The 17,431-nt window shown below is 41.4% G+C and overlaps 1 long non-coding RNA gene across 1 annotated transcript; it reads right to left on the reverse strand.

Moving 5' to 3' along the window:
• Positions 1-580: 580 nt before the first annotated feature.
• On the reverse strand, positions 581-15,621 carry LOC147755440 (uncharacterized). Its single transcript, XR_015328888.1, has 5 exons — positions 15,475-15,621; positions 4,854-4,972; positions 1,727-2,033; positions 1,203-1,272; positions 581-711 (listed from the first exon to the last, which is right to left on the reverse strand). It is a non-coding gene; the product is annotated as an uncharacterized LOC147755440 (long non-coding RNA).
• Positions 15,622-17,431: the final 1,810 nt, after the last annotated feature.

Here is a 17,431-nt window from a genome sequence, read left to right on the forward strand (position 1 = left end):
AATAGCTTTTCTTTCTCGTTTTTTTTTCGCTTTCAATTATGCATAAGTCAGCCTGCACATCTATATTTTAGGTTTTAACAGACTTCAACATTACTGATTTGAGACACACTTTAAAAAAAATCTTGTCCACTAGCCAATTTCTGATTCGTAACTACGAAGAAAGACTCGAGTGTTAGCATTTAGCTATATTGATTGAGCGCTGACTTAAGCTTCATGCGTCAAACGCTAGGGGTTTTTTCAGCAGCATGTTTATGTTTAGCAAGGAACAGTTAAGCGGATATCTTAACTAAGGGCAGCTAATGTGACATTTTTATTCGGCAGAATTACTAGGTCGATACAATCGGCTATAGCGTATATCAGTGCAGTGCGCTAAGGGCGTCAATGAACGTCCGATATTGTAGATTTTCGCCCGCCTTGACTCTTATTGCTATTATTATCATTAATTATGATCTTCTATCAAGCAAATAGCTGCATATGTATCTACTTACTAAAAAACGGTACTTTTATCACAATTGAATTGCTTCTATCTATATATATAATCGATCAGATCGAGCCTATTTGTCATGTCGCTTGCAATGCTCTCCTTGACGCGAGCGTTCATCGTTGGGATTCGCGTGCTCTCCTTCCTTAAATTTCATCTCGACGTCCACGGGCCCGTAAGCTGCGGGGCCGAGCGCCCTCAGGTCGGGCATTCGAATAGACACGAAACCACTAGCATGCCAAATTTTATTGATACCGTTTATTCAATTAAGGCTCTAGGTAGGCTCTTCTAACGATGTTAGGTAGTCATAGCAACTTATGTTAGCTCATTCTGTTATACAGTACGGTTATTCTGTGACTTTGATCAAAAAATTGTTTGCACTCTGCTCAAAATCTTATAGACGTTATTGTTCGATACACTAAGTTGTCAGCACTGCTCGAAAGAGGCTATTTCTTCCCCAATTAATGTTGTGCCTTATAAAACAATCCCAGGTTGTTGTCTAATATTGATTCCACGTATATTAACCGTATTCAGTTAAAACGAACGAGCAATAAGTTCATGCTCATATAAATAACTTGGTTGTAAACTATTTCTAGCTAGCTAGATAATGCATCTATCTTTGCGCTGGAAGCGCTTTCCTAAGCAGTTCTTTGCAGTTCATTTATTACCCACTCAACGCTGCCGTCTCTTGAGCACAGGATCACGAAGTATAACAACTTACTTTTACATACATGTAAGGGCCCGACTGGGTCGACTGCATAATGAAAACGGCGTAGGTTTGTGAAGAAATTCTGTAATTCAATAATTATATAATTATGTTGGCAGTGATCAAAAGTCGCCAGTAGCATTGATGCTGTTCTTAAATAACTACAGGAAGCAAGTTGTGATCAGCGCGACAGCGATCTGCTTACTTCAGAAGTTGCAGTTAGAGAGAGACAACACGACCTTAGTTATGAGCACTTCATCTCATCCTAATGGAACGACCTCACCTCAAAAATTTGTGGTGATGGGCTGACTAAAAAGTCTTTTAATACGTCTCCTCACTTAACTATTGTTGCTTAACAATAACCATAGATAATTTAAAGATACATTAAAAATAGAAACGACCTTAATTTTTGTGAATTTACACGTACGCGTACAACGTTTACGTTACAAATAACTCTGGCTATACCGGTGAATAGCAAAACGCCTTTAGGGGAACACTATCTTACCTAAGAGATCGTTATTAATTTTAGCTGTACCTACTCCTGAGACGAAACAAACATCGGAGCAAGGGAGGCACATAGCGAGCGGGGGACATGGCAAGCCATCGAAGCTTCATTGGATTGACCCCGCGTTTACTAACAGTAAAGACTACTAATGAACACTGACGTCGGATGCACGCCGTCATGAATTTCAGTAGAAGCCATAAGAATGGGGCACAACGAGGATCTTCTCGTTAGCAGGCAGCAGCAATAAATTGATTGCAACGGTGTACGTAGCCGTCAAATTTGTCAACCAAGCGACCGATCTCCTTCCAACGACTTTTTTCAAGGTGATAACCCTGGAACACCTTCCGGAATTAAGTACAACAGAGAAAGGGCTGATAGAAGCTTATATATATATATATATATATATATATAAGAGACAAAAACTTTTGAATTTCTGTCGAAATGACTGTTGCCGAACTAGTCGAATTTAGTGATTGTGTCCGTGCGATTTGTCAACAAGCAGACAACAGATTTAGCTAAGAGCAGACACTTATTAACGATCCCTAAGCTAATGACAATTGGCTACTTTCAAGCTGATTTTGAGAATATATTTAGCATTGAGCACCATGGTTCCATAACAGGCAAACGCTAATTTTTACGCAAGAGATGTTCTTTTCTAAATAATCAGATACATCTCAATATAGCCTGCTTAATGCGTCAAGTTTTGTGAACTAATATTATCTGAAAAAGCTAATAAATCCCAAAAAAAAAAGCTGAAAAGCCTGCACACGGACAAAATAAAGCTAATCTGTAGCATGTTCCTGCGTAGACGGGACACTTGCACCCCCCAGGCGGTACACATCTTCTTCTCGACTGAAAATTGCTCAGATCCACAGGGGCTGTACGTGCACGAGCCGTAGCTATTGAAGAATGACAGGGGGATCATGAGTTTCGTAAGGGTAAAGTCGACATGAGGGTGCGGCAGGTTTCGGTTTACCTCCAATTTGTACTTAAAGAGGTCATAGTATCGAAGCTATTAAGCAAGCTATTTACCGGAGACGACTATGTATTTCACTAAAATGCTATGTACACATAACGGCAGCGAAAGCTCATCTACAGCTTTGAATTTACATTCTACCCGCGAAAGCTTTACACATTCGATTTTGTTTGGCGGTAATTATATTAAACAACAATCCTAACGTTAATATAAACAATAAAAATAATGCTGCAGTAAGAATAGTTCGTTCAGGGCTTTGTTACATTTTGTTAAGACTAGTAAGTATGGTTCATTATGTAAGTAAAGGGCTTATAAAATTTTCAAAATTACACCTGGTGGAAGAACTATTGCAACCTACTTTACTATTTTTGTCTGCGAGGATTACGATAAAGCTTAGGCAAGCTACCTATTGAACAAAATAATAATGCGAAGTAAACTGAACCCAGATCGACGTTCCGCGACATCGACCTATCAGGGCTTTGTAATGACATAATTATGGCCTTGTTGATTCATACCCTGAACTGAACTTTTCCTGAAGGTTTAATTTGACCGCCGCTTCAAACGTTTGCGCGGATCGCGTCCTTTTAACGGATCAGAAGTGTGGGCATTATCCGAGCAACTACATAGATGAACAGTGTGATGGACGTTATTACAATACAAATTTGTCTGAACCAATAGGATAGTCAGTGTAATAACCACAGGAGGCAACACAACAATTTACCAAATCATCTCGCCGAGTAGTTTCCCGCTTTCTACACCGCTATCTGTTACTATGACCGCCAAAGCAATTAGCTGACTCAGATAATTAGAATATGTGGGCTCGATACGGTATCCGCGTCGATGAGTTACGCCTAAAGGGATATTTGAAGTAGATGCAGATTTGGAGCCTCATGGTGACTGGCCGAAGACAATGCACTTTGCTTTGCTAGCAGAAAATTTCAGTGTGAACGCCAAGATCTAGCTAAGCGGTTTTCTTTTTTTACTAAGCCAGATTGCTACGTTCGTGTGATGTAAGATTTTCGACGGACCAACCTGGCGTCATGAGCTATGTTATCCGAGGTGCCAAGTATCAAATTCAGTCAAGGCGGTACATATGAAAGAACGAGAGATAAGCTGTCAAAGACTAAGGTATTTGGAAAGCGAGATATCAATGGGTCTGCTGCCAGCGCTCCAGTCTGATGCTGTCCACTAGCAGAAAAATAAATCGCTTGAGAAGCTCTGCACAAGCAGAAGTTGTCCGGCCAACGGTAGGACCAAAAGATATCAAGCAGCGTATCTGATATCGCATCAACCGCGAAGAAGAGCTGGAAAGGTGGAACAATGTCGTCATCTAACTTGACAAATATCATGTTGATATTGATATTTTTGTGGAGAAAGTAGACGAGTAAAGGTAACTATAACAAGTTGATAGTCATAAGGTGTAGATTCAGTGGATCACAAATGGTGGTGACAAAACGGACATATCTTCCCTGTAAACGTATTTGTTAAGTGTTGATTTTCGAATATTATATATATATAGAGTTTTGCACTCCGGGCAGAGAATTTTGTACCCCTACACTCGTGTTTAACGTAAGTGTAGTTAAATTGATTTTGTCAAGCTTTCGATTACGCAAAGAAAGAACCTAACAAGTGTACTTACTTCGCTTGCAATGTTTAGATAACAAAGATTGGCACTGAAACAGCCATGCGCATTAGCCCCTTACAACGTTAGCGTCTAAAGTTTCCTTGTCCTTGACATCGAACTTATTTTAGGGCCCAGCAAGTAGCAAGAACATGCCTCCCAGAAATAAATTCGAGTTATGGGACAACTTAGCCTAAAGAGCAGGTTCAATGCGGTAAATTGGCATTAACTTGAACCTCGCTGCTTTAGGTCCTGGTGTCAACAATTTCTTCAGAAAAGCGGAGGCTGTCACGCACTCTGCGGTATTGCACGTGCAAAACCGTCCACGGTGTCACCGTGATAAAATTGTCACGCTAACATACATTAAATACCGAAAAAAAGCAACGTACAATGCAATTTAGTGTATAGGACTTGTGTAATGTAACTAAGGGCAGGTCTGTTTCAAGTGACCGAAAAATTGCGAAAGCCCTTTTACGAGCTGGTTGACAAGGTTTCAGAGTATTGACACTGGTGTAGATATTTATTAATCAGTCTCTCTGAATGAACGGGTTTTTCGAATCTTACCCCAATTGCGGTTAAGCAGTGCTTCAGACGACCGGCAAAAGACGAAGTGTGTCTATCATTTTATTAAAGATATTGTCGGCTCCGGTTCGAATCCTATTAATCCATGCCATTCATAATACCTGCAAATTTGCCAAGGCCAGAAATTTAAAAGAGTAGTTGGGTCACTTGTTAAAAGCTCAGAGTAGTTTTTTAATATATTTTAAATAACAAAGGTCGACAACACTACAGAGAGGAATGTTTTTCTTTAATAGCGAAATGCCTCACCTCCACAGGAACCTGATAGCTTTATATTTGCGTAATCTTGAATTTCTTTCAATATTGACCCAATCCAACAGCATACAAACGTACGCAGTGAACTCCTCAATGCACTGATGACTACTCTACGTAATTCGTTGAACAGGTTACAGGGACTGCTCGGAGCTAGTAGACCCTGCCAGACTATATTTACTCAATTCCAATAGTCTTCCTTTTCCGCTGGACGACGAAAGGGCATTTCCGGACCTGCGCTCTGTTCCTGTGGAACCTAATGGTTGATCACAACCGTCGCCGTGTTCCAAAAACGAAAACCCCAAGACAAAAATATAGATTTGCTCTATATTGCGGTTTTCATTTTCTTACGTTTTCTCCCACGTCAGCTGTTTTTTTCATTCAACCTTATTCCCAGTCTGTAAGAAGGGAATTTTCAATTTCCACAAAAACAGCGTTGCTACGAAACGCTCGCTGTCGATTCAGTTACTACGTCGCGGAGTTTTGCAGTTCGTGAGAAAGCGTTTGTGGATGGTAGTTCGAAGCCGATGCCAAGGTTCATGAGCCCACACTAGTTGCTATTGCGGTAAAAGCAATGAGGGGAAACGTATAGGTGAGAGCGCGCGTAGAAGAGAGAGAGAGAGAGCATGCAAGAGCAAAAGAGAAAGAAAAAGGACCAAGTGTGCGTCTGGTGCCTGCTATGGGCGAACACATCGCCGTATCTTATTTCCTTTGCGATGTCAGTACGCCCAGGACTACGGCTACTGAGGTAAAGGATGTGGCCTCATCGCCGGTGCCGAACGACAGCCACAGCGATAACGGCGGTGCTCTGCGACATAGATTTTGGTGTTGAGCGCAGTCTCCTCCCTTAGCTAGCCCGGAAAGGATAAATAAAAGGGTGGGGCATTTTTGGAGAGCCCTCAAGAAAATATTTTTCTTTAGCATCTAAGAGATGATCTGTTAGGATACCAAAGCAGCAGGATAGACGACAGGACGAAAGGCCGAGCAAGCAAAGCAGATTGTCCATCGATGTTGTCAACCCCCATACTTCTCACCGATGGCAGGGGATGGCGAGTCTAGTTCGCCAACACCCGAGCACTACGATCGTTTCCCGCGTATAGAAAATCTAAGCAGAGTAGTATCGGATTTCCCGATTCCCGGCGACGAGGACGTTGTTCTTTTTTCCTCCTCAAAAAGAAATCAGCCTCTTTTCTCCGGGCAGTGTTGTGCGTTTTTCTCCACCGTCCACTCGCTTGCTTTTGGGACAGCGCCGCCAGCGTCAGCCGTACTCCCCTTGCTATCCGATCCGCTCGCGGCTTTGTGTCCATCGGCCATCTTCATAGCTGCCTCCGTAGCAGTCCATAGAACAGTTGCCTGTTAGAATCCTTCGATGTGTTGTACGCCAAGAAAAAACCTCTTGGATTCGTCTCTTGTTGTGGTCGCTGTTGGGTCTCAATTATTGGAGTCGAGATTGGCCGAAGAGCGACAGTGGACGTCGCTGCATCTTATTTTCGTTAGCTAGTATCTGTCTTCGCTCTCTATAGCCAGGGTTTTCTTGTCTAGACCTACTCAATCCGAACATTCTACCTTTTCGCTCTAGACCTTGAGACATATAACCATATTAGGACTCCGTGCAGCACGGTGGTGGTGATTCTCATTCTGCCATCAAGGCGGAAACAAACTGGCCTCGTCTTACTAAAATAGTACTATGATACATCGGCGATGTATCCATTGCTTTTGGACACCGTGACCAATTGTGTTACCCATTTTCAGTCAACTGGGCTGTCTGTAACACCCCCATGTGAAAACAAGCACCGGTCAATCAACGATGAGCGCGCCTTGCTTGAGATAGAGTTCGAAAGGGTATTTTCCCCACTTTGTGTCAAGGTCCATTGATGCGTTTTTATTTTCGTCTGTCTATTCAAGATAAAAGGGATACTTTATTGTCTACCTCACACTCATATAGGAGCTGGGTTTCAATGGGGGAACGACCCGCGGCGGCGGGGGGGGGGGGGGGGGTCGGCACCATAATGCAAGAGTCGTTTAGCGTTAAATCAAAGTCGTATAAGATAAGCCGACAGGTCTATGACGTTTCCTTTGGTCCACTTTGTACAACTCTGTACGGGATGTCCATAATATTTAACCTTAAGGATAATATGTGGGTTGAAAAGTAATTACAGTATATTCAACTTTAGCACGATTATATATTAACCCCTTATCAAATTGCACATAAAACCTTATTATTGCGTGCAAGAGCTCTCAACTATGAGTTACACGCATCAGTGACCTGCTCTATATGAAACTGTAAATTTTGATATGAGGTCTTTGGGTTGTGAATTGCGGAAACGAAACTAAAACGCTTTAATTATCTCGCGATTATAGCCAGAAGAATGACATTTTGTAGATACTTATTTATACTTGATTATGTTACTTTGGTGGCAAAATTTATCCGACTATAACGTCGACGTCACGTTAGGTCTCAGGCATTGTAATGATTTATATGTATAGCATTACGAACTCGTAAATCAAATATTCATTACATTTGATATCTTTTATGGTCCTCAATCTTTTTTGACGCGCAGACGTTAAACCGTCTTAGGACAGGGTGTTCATTGCCCTGCTGTGAAGTTTCGAACCCCCACTTTGCTTTCTGAGCCGTCTGCATCCGTTCTGTGTCTTCTACTAAAGTACTTGCTAATCAAGCAAACATTATTACAGACATCGTAATATGAACGCTACTATAATAAGGAAGATTTCGTCCAACCTACTTTGTTCGCATTACACAGCTATGAAACGCGCACCACCGCAGGCTTTCTCAAGTGGGCCTTTCCTTTTCAGGCTGTTAAACGAAAAATGCTGGCTGAAATGCACTGGCACCCTTGGCCTGTCCTACCAAGATTTCTAGAGGACCAAAACTTGTAATCGCCGACAAAAGGTCTCGTCGCCTTATATTGTCGGATGCCGTAGTCGAATAGTTGACACAGGTCCTTGACGAACAAGTGGCGGACAAATGAAGACAGGATTTGTTGGCAACAGGCCAAATCACGTGTTTTAAAAGAAACGGATAGGCAAACATGCGACATACCAAGGTCAGCGGACTTATACAATGGAGGTTATTGCGATAATCACGAAAGCTACAACGATGTGCCGACTTTATGTCCTAAGCCTGGATCAAGACAGGGCCTGCGCACAATTAAAAGACAACAAAAGCAATAAGAGGCGATGCATTAACCCCTTAAACTATACAGCGACGCTTCGTATGTTGTTGTGTTCTATTTATAGGCTGTTCATAATAGTGTTGCGGTTTATCCGCAAGGTTTTGTGAATTTCCTTGTAAACCGGGTCTAGATCTAAGTCTGTATTGAGAAGATTGATATTATCCCAATACGGGGGTGCTTCATTTGCATATCAGCCGCCGCACGATAACAAGTCTTATGGTTTCTAGAAATATGGAACTATCGAACCTATTGTTCAGATGGATGCCGTAGCATTAGGCCAATTTCGCAGGTCTTGTTTAGATCGTAAGTATCCTTATACTTATTTTTTTTCTTGTCTGCTATTCTATGCTTGGCGAAGGCGCAAATACATATGGACTACATTGGAATACATTTATTCTTATAAGTCTCAGCTCGCTTTGGAACATAAAAGATAATCGATGTTTAACGGCCTGGCAGCAGGTTGGAGAGTCAGATGTAATTAGTGGTTTGAAATTTTATTTTTTTTGCACCTTGTAGCACACACGAGTATGGGCTAAGTTGAAACGTTATAGTTGGTATTTAATTGAATTTATTCTTTACCCAGTCGCGCGAGACCGAATTGGCTCAATTAAAATAACAATTCTCTACTTCGAATCTCTAGATTGTAAATGTTTCGACCTAAAAGCGCACCTAAACAGAGGCCGTTGGAAAAACAATAGAATTCTGGTAGTTCTTACCGCTGTGATCCTCAAGATTTTCGCTATCTTTGTCCGCTTTTGTTCTGCTGTTTAAGCTCAAGAGTTTGTCCTGCTCATTAAGCTAGAAAAGGGCTGACTGTGTCGTCATATAGCCAGCAGTGTGGGTAACTTAACATTTGGTACTAGTTTTCCTCGAGCAAGCCGTTCACAATATTGTGTTAAAACCTGTGTTTATATGAAAAAGTTAAATTTTTATTAAGAAAAGGTACTGAAGTTGAGCAATTTACCGTTAACAGTTTTTTTGCCAATGTTATTTTAGCCAAGGCAAAATAATTATTAGGCAAAAAAATTCACAAACTCCAATCGTCTCACCTATTCGTAGGAGAGTTGTCAAGGCGCATCGAGAAATCGACTGGTTTCGTGTCTAATTTCGAAAGAGGGCCCGCTAAGCAGTTAAACGAGTTAAAAAAAAGCAATACCGCACTAAAAGTTTATCACGTCCATCGTTTCGGATGCAAGTACCTTCTTCCAAAAAGGGCATAACCATGCAGTTAAGGTTACATTGACAAAATAGTGAAGTTTCATATTTACTATCTCGTCTCAGCCATCACGAAACACTCATCGCCAGCTACATGATCTTCCATAGCTTCTATACGGAGCGGTAACGTAGTCGGGCCCTAATTCCTTCCATTCAACCTTCACATACATATATCTCAGATCAATATGTTGTCCTATGTATATATATATGTTGGCCGGTTTATTAGCACTGTAATATTGCCTTAATTGAGTGTGTCTGCTTTCCGACAAAGGTAGTCTGTTTTTTCCATCGTTCCTCTAACTTTTTCATCGATAGCAATAAAACTATTTTAGCCGTTTACTATAATAGCCGTCATCGTTACGACGTCGTTGTATCGATAGTCATCGAGCAAATATCACTAATGGCAAACTTCGCAATAGCTATAACCGATCTGTAACAATCATCATAAAAATGGCGATATGTATTAACAGGATACGAAACGGCCTTTTTTCTTTCTTTTTTTGAATGACTTTGAGCTACTCTGTTGCCGGTAACGGCTTCGTATAATGAGCAACACAGTATCGTAGGCCATAGTTCCAACGACGCACGGAACCGTGCGCGTATATAACACCGAGCGTGGGAATTTAGCTTTAACCCGTAATATGACGTGTTTTTGTACATTGGTCAATTGCTAATCGAAGTGACTATGCCTAAGCTAACGAAGTTCTCACTTCAGCTCAGTGATAAATCTCACTCGGATTCATACGTGGGTACCGCACTGCTATCATCAGAATTCTATGTGAATTTAAAAAAAATACTTCGTAATCAAAAACTGTTTTCTGTAAAAACCCTTCAGGATCAAGTCACACAAGTAACGGTAAGCAAACGGTACTTTCCGGTACGGTAATGTCTTAGCCTTATAAAACATGCAATAGTCCACATTTGCACAAAATATCTTAATAAATATAATAGTTGAAAACAAAATAAAATCTATATACGGTTGGAAAATTTGCCGCTATGAGTCAGTTTCTTACTCTTTTCATTACTTGTAACGAAATCTAGTATCAATTCTATAGACGCGATTTAAGGGCACAAGCATGTATGTCGGCTAAATTGTATAAAATCAACCTATTCCGCTATATAGAAGCAGAATATTCAAGAATACTGGTAAATCTAGGGGCCATATTGGCATTTTTTTTCTAAATTGTTAGAGCTCATATGCTTTCGCTCCAGGCGGATCTGGACCAAATATTGCTAAAAAGTCAGTAATTTGCCTGCAACTATTAAGTATAATTCTCCTCATATAAAGCTCAGATTTTTCGAAATACTTGGCAATCAAATAGATTTCGTTTGCAACGTGAGGCCGTACAGACCCTTAACGAGTTCTAAAGGAAACATGAACAGAAGTACGCCCCTACCGTTATTGATGGCAATGATAACTAACGAATGGAGGGCCACATCGAATTTCCGCCAACAATAAATAACAATAATGAACTTTCATCGACTGTGAGAGCGGTCATCAAAACGTTTTACGTAATTGACCTAATGTAAATGGCCTATAATGTAAATAATGCTCCTTTGGGTTAAAACATGGATCAACGGCTTCGCTGATTAAAATTCTTTTTCGCTCAGCTCTCGGTAGCTTTGCTTCCGTAATTTATTCCCTTAGCACCCGTCGTACCACGCCTTCTGCTGTAAGACGATTGATTGGCCAATGAGTCTATTGTCGAAGCCGCAACGCGATGCGGTACGAAGTTTCAAGACATCTCTAAGTCGCCACGAGGAAACAGCATCTACATGTTAATGAGATAGATTGTCGTAGTGACAATACAAAGACCCCTTCCCCCCCCCCCCCCGAACCTTGTTCCCTGAGTATTGTCTCACACTCTATTGAATGCGTACACAGCGCATGCGTATTATTATGACTGATTCTGCATCTAGCATGAATAAAGACAGGCACTGACGCGCACGTATTATGACCGTGGCTGATAGCGACGATAACAAAAATGGCCGTTATGTTGTGCCAGTGGTGATCTTATTATGCTGTAGACGAGAAACCTTGACACTGGTCAATGCTTAGTCCAGTCATCTCTGCTCTACCTGTTAAATTTACTAATCTCCAATGAAGCCTCTTCAACTCTTGGTCTTGCCGCTTCAGTCTGAACGTGTGATATAAGTAATAATAAAAGTTGGCGAGATCGAGCGACTTTGAATACGACTTCATATCTAGTATTGCGTCATCGGCCTGGTGAGCGCAGTGAGTTGGCTTTCAGCGACTCTAAGTATGGGAGATAATTGGCGTCTTGCCTAGCCTAATTTCCTCTTAAAATTCCCTTCAGTAAAGATCGCCGGCAACTTTCGCGTTTTGTAGTTTGTCTTTATTTCAGTAGCCATTTGTATTAAATAGTGCAGATAAAAGCAAACTAATTCTTCACGCGCCTGTGGTACAGCTCTTTCAAAAACAAATCATGGTAACTGAAAAATGGCGGTTCAAGTCTATAGACGGACATTCAGCACCTTCGAAAAATATCCGTATACACACATGTCTTAACAGCAGGACGGTAACAGAATTAATGTGTCCTGGTCGCATAGTAAAATTGGTTTAAATGATAAACGAAATCTAAGCGATCGAATCTCGCTCAAGGTGCAGTTTTAATTATGATAACATGGCGGTCCGACCGCACAGTCACAATATAGGACTCAGCTGCTGCTAGATGACTGGCCCTAATCGTTAGCCTTGGGTCAACTGCTATTGCAGTTTAGTGGCCATGTCACAAACAATACCGTGGACGACGACCGTAGCGACAGTACCAGTACGCCCACTAATGTATGCCAGGATATTGCAACAATGCAACGATTCGACTATCATCCTGAACCCATGCCCGGATGTCCTCATTTTAAGCCTTAACAAAGCGTAGCGTTCCAAAGGGTATTTCACCCTTCATGATGCGGTTTGGAGGTTCGTCCACACACTGGGATGCCGTCTGGCCATATTTTTATAGCTGGGCTAAGCATCTGGGTCCTGCAAAAGCACGTAACGTCTTTCGTCCGACAAAAGACAAAGACGGATCATGGATAACCACGTAATTACCGGGACTTTATGGCAATCGCTGTCGTAATTGTCATTGCACTTTATTGACATTGTCGATTTCCTAACGACAAATATTAGTTGACAACTTGCCGTTAGCTGGCAACAGAGAAGACAATAATAGTTGATATTTTTCGTGTGATTTCTAAACGTGAATCAGAGATAGGGTACTGTAGAAACGGTGCATACGTCCTTTGAAAGGATAACAGTGTACGGGAAAAAAATTACTGAGTAATTCCTGCCTATGCAGCGTAAAGAAATACTTTAGAAAACCCTTTATGCTCGTGAGTCGTCGCCAAAAGTAAGAGGATTTTCTTATCGCTTGCCTGACTAGAGTGGCATGTAACCTTTGAAGCGCAAAATAGGGGAAGGCAATAAGTCAGTAATATAATAACGTTCAGGTAGACGAATAAGTAGCCACAGAGTAAATTTGGTAACGTTCAATCACCGCCATAATTAAATAAGGAATAGTGCGAACTTTGCAATATTCGAGTCATCCAGCGGTAAATAACCATTCCCCTATCTATATTTGGGTATCGACAGCTAAACCCAAAAACTATACGTAGAAAGAGAGGTCACACTATTTCTTATTATCTTCTTATATTTATTTAAGTGCGAGGCGTCTTTGTGTTTACCTATTATGAAAAAGATATATATTTGCCAATCCCATCGTTCACTTTAGGTGGAATATGGATTAAGCTAGTCTACTGGGATTGGTCAATTTAGAAGGCTACCTCCATTCCCTCAGTTGAAACACCGCACGTGTTTGCCGTGAACCGAATTAGGTTAAACTATGGACTATACTTTCTTTGTTGCCAGATTTTTGTAGCGATCGTGATCACGTCGCTGTTTGGCAACGGCGATTTCCTGCGCATGCCCCTGTTCGCCTTGAGGGCTTACGTCCTCTCTGGATTGATCTCTAAAAAGGCGCGTAGGGTTTACCACGGATTTTCAAAATGCGCGATTTTGGTGCACTGGTAAAGCTAGGCTGGATTTCGCAATGACGTTGGTAAGATCGCGCCGTGCAACCGCTTCATTCACCAGCAGGGCGCCAGACGAATATTGAGCCGATCTAGCTGATACGACAACGATAACCCATCAATAGTTTTTCAGAAAAACGCAGACGGTCAGTGATACGCATAGTCAAAGACACATATGGCTGCAAGATCCGCACTGGCACATCGCAACCAGCAGGCTTGTGGTTTGGCGATTGGTCGATTCAGGAATCATAAGCCTGCGATGGTCGCAAGATAAGCGTAGCGAACTTTCTAAACCTATTATTGCCTTTGAAACGGTTGCAGCTCCAGTTTTCAGGCCTTGGGCTACGGAGACGATATCGATGAGGGTCGCAGGTATCAATTGAACGGATGATGTTTCGTAGGGGCGAAGATAACGCCATATCAAACGATATCCGTTTGTACTTTTAAGTAAAGCAAAAACGTCATTAACGATTTATATACGGGCGTTTTTAGTTTATGCTAGGTCTGCTGTGGTATCTTACAACAACTATATAGCACTAGCTTCACGTTTCTTTCGCCGTTGTTAAGCATGGCATCGCAATGTTGTATACATCCTCTTCAGCTCTTCCGCAAAGTTAAAGTTCGGTTTACTCTATCACTTCTTCTGCAACTGCCTAGACCGCGGAGAGTTCGGGACGAGACGACCTCAGCTGTATTGAGGAAGTATAATATAACTTGAAATGTAGGTGTTTAGTTATTGCGAAATTCGAACACATCATGCACTAAACACATTTATTAATTAATAGAAAAACTTAATTACGCTGCTGAATAAAAAATGTAAACAAAAGTTACAATGACAATATGGACAGACAACGAAGCAGACGCTGAACTTCCTGTTGTTGAAAGAAAAACGAAGTAATAGACAGAGCTCCAGGCGTTCAGCATGCTGCCTTCGTGATCAGAGTTTTAGCTCTACCGCTCGAATTTGCTCCTGATATTGGATTCGTTTGTGGTTATATCTATTGGTGTGACAACGAAATCAAATAGGGAGCTCATTATGAATAAGTAAATTATCTATGTCAAGCGGCATGACTGAGTAGTCACCGGTTTGAGGAGATATGGAATCAGACTTTTATTTTCACTAGTACAAGAAATCCTTCAGTCTAAATGACGTTGCAATAACACAGTGCGTGTTGAAAGGGTTAGTGTAACGTGCGTGGGTCGAGTATTAATAGGCAGATTGCCATTGCTAAAGTAAGCTGATTTCTATGCATTCTCAAGTCGTTCGAGGTTTTTTTGGCGACCAATTATCTTTACTGAAGATTCCGCTTCCCACTAATGAAGTAGAAGCGAACAACATACGAACGCATTTACATTACTGTTTTCTTTGATAGCTCATGCACGATGTGTATTAGTCCTATCTTTATTATTTCTTTAGTTGTATTTGTTTTCCAGTGCTATACACCAAAGGATTGATACAAACTGATACAGAACATAAAAATAATACAAAGATAGCCCACTAAGCCTTGAAATAAAAAGAATACTCCAAATTAGTTACAAAACGAAATTTTACAGGACTGAGAGGGGCCTAGGACGCGTTTCCCTGATGGTAGGAAGTCCTACATAACTGATACACAGAAATTACCTGCATTTTTAGCGTAAATACCTTTCGAGTGGCTCTGTTCGTTTGACATGTATCATTGTATCTGGCTTCTCGCTCATTTCATTTGTTTAGGGGAAGGCGTATGCAAGAGAAAGGTATAGGCTAGCGTATGTACGGGCCCGAAAAGTACTAGAGCAGCCTGCGGATATTAGGGAACATTGTCGTTAATCTAATCACCTAAAAGTCAACAAAGCAGAATGCCAGTAAAACGATACATAACGGGTGACCATAAGAAGAAAATAAAAACACTCACTTCCGTCAGCTTTTAGCTAGAAGCAAATCGGTGCTTCGCCACAGAGGTCATTACTCCATCTAGATAATCTTTAAAGAGGAAGCGACTAGAAAACTACAACAAACGCTTCTTCCATCACACTAGGAAGGTGCTGTGTCTTACTTAATATTTCATGTGGGCCTGCTATCGGAACGGCCATCGAAACATAACTAGAGGCTAGATCTTGGTCGCCCCTTCGTTTCTTTCTTGGCTTGTTTTCGCCGCAGACGCCTGCGTGAGTCAATGCATTGATGTAATCTCGCAGCTGTATTTGCTTTTGTCTGTGTGGATGTTTTACAAACGTTGATAATTCTAAACAGCAAAAGATTTCGCGGGCTCCAGCGGAGGCAAGAAGACCTGCGGGAGCATAGCCTTATGGCAAAAGACGGCTGGCCGAATGAGTGGAATGCTGTATATGACATAAATAAAACGAGACTTTGGTAGAGGCTTAACCACAAAAGCCAGCCACTAGTGGGTGCTCTGCGTCCTTGACCACGTGCATGTAATTAGATTTCGACAAAAACTCAACAGCTGAGCCAGACAGAAGTAACGGACAGAAGCGGACAAGCAATTGGCCATGCTATACGGTCTCCCCGGTTCAACTTAGACAGTTAGAGTGTTGTCAAGCAGTGGGCATGGCAGACGATGTCCGATGCCTAGAGCGGCGGCCAGCATGCGAGCAGTAACCTTCAGAGTGGCACGCTTGAATTGAGAATTTTTCTCTTGAGACTGTATATAAATAGTAACGAATATTTTAATGATTTATTTGCATACGCTAGAAATACCACGCCTGGTGATCATGTTTGCTCAAGATAGCCGGGCCCAGAAATGCTACGTATAAGAAGTCCCAACCGAATTGAATGTTGGGCTAAGAATATACGTCGAAAAAAACGCAGAAAGTCTTTTAAGTCTATCTAACCGAACTGTTTTTGGTAATCGATATTTTTCTCTGCAAAAAACCGTTCGCTGCCGTATAAAAAAATCCAGCTTTATCAAAACTGGCCTTTCTGAGTTTTTTGGTGAACGTTTGAGTTCTTCAAACCTAAGCCCTCCTATTAAGGGTTTAATTAACCCCTATCTTTCGGTTCGCCTTATGGGGGTGTTTTTCAGGCTTCATAGAAGCCGCATGGGAACTAACAATAGCGAGTCAAATGCAAACGAAAAGGCGAAATTCGGTTGATGTTTTGCCTGGCATAAAGAGATTGGATAATAACTCGCTGAGTGTGGTTTTGGTCCGGAAAAAACTAGGTTTCTTTATATAATATAAGAGTAACGGGTCAGCGAATGGCCGTTACAACAAATAGTCTGGAAAAGTTTTTTGCAATCTTAATGCACGGCCTTGCAAGGCTCTCTATTCGAAGTGGAATACTTAGAGGAATGATTTTCTTAATTTGTTTTGCGATTAATGCAGGCAGTCGGCCGTTTGTGCTGCATTGCCTTGGCGCAGCAGCTTTCGCGACCATTTAATTACAAACATTGGAGTGTACATATACTGAATAGCGACCATGGGTTATGGTAGCTAGACCAAGTTTTTGTATGGAAATGGGATTGTATTTCTGTTTGCTTTAATTGTTGTTTGCGTAGCAGTTGTTGGTTTGTCGCCGCCAAGCAATAACGCATACCATATAACAGTATGAAACATAAAATGCAGCGGAGAGGCAGGACGAGTTAGTCTGAATGAAAATCGGCTAGCAATGACATAAACCCAGGGCCATATTCATTTATTTTTTTTTACTGTCATCGAACACAGTCGTTGACCTCGACTAGTCTTTCTGCGGTCGCTACGCATACGTAAACATAGCCTCTTCAAATCAATGAAGCTTACAATGAAGTTTTCAGAACTGGGTACTAGTAAAAGTAGTAACTAGGTGTAATACACTTCGTATCTCTTCTCCTTTCGTTTGTCATGCTTGCTTCTATTCGTACAGTGCCTGGACAC

This window comes from Varroa destructor, unplaced genomic scaffold (genome assembly GCF_002443255.2).
Source record: "Varroa destructor unplaced genomic scaffold, Vdes_3.0 BEIS01000005.1, whole genome shotgun sequence".
Taxonomy (NCBI): Eukaryota; Metazoa; Arthropoda; class Arachnida; order Mesostigmata; family Varroidae; genus Varroa; species Varroa destructor.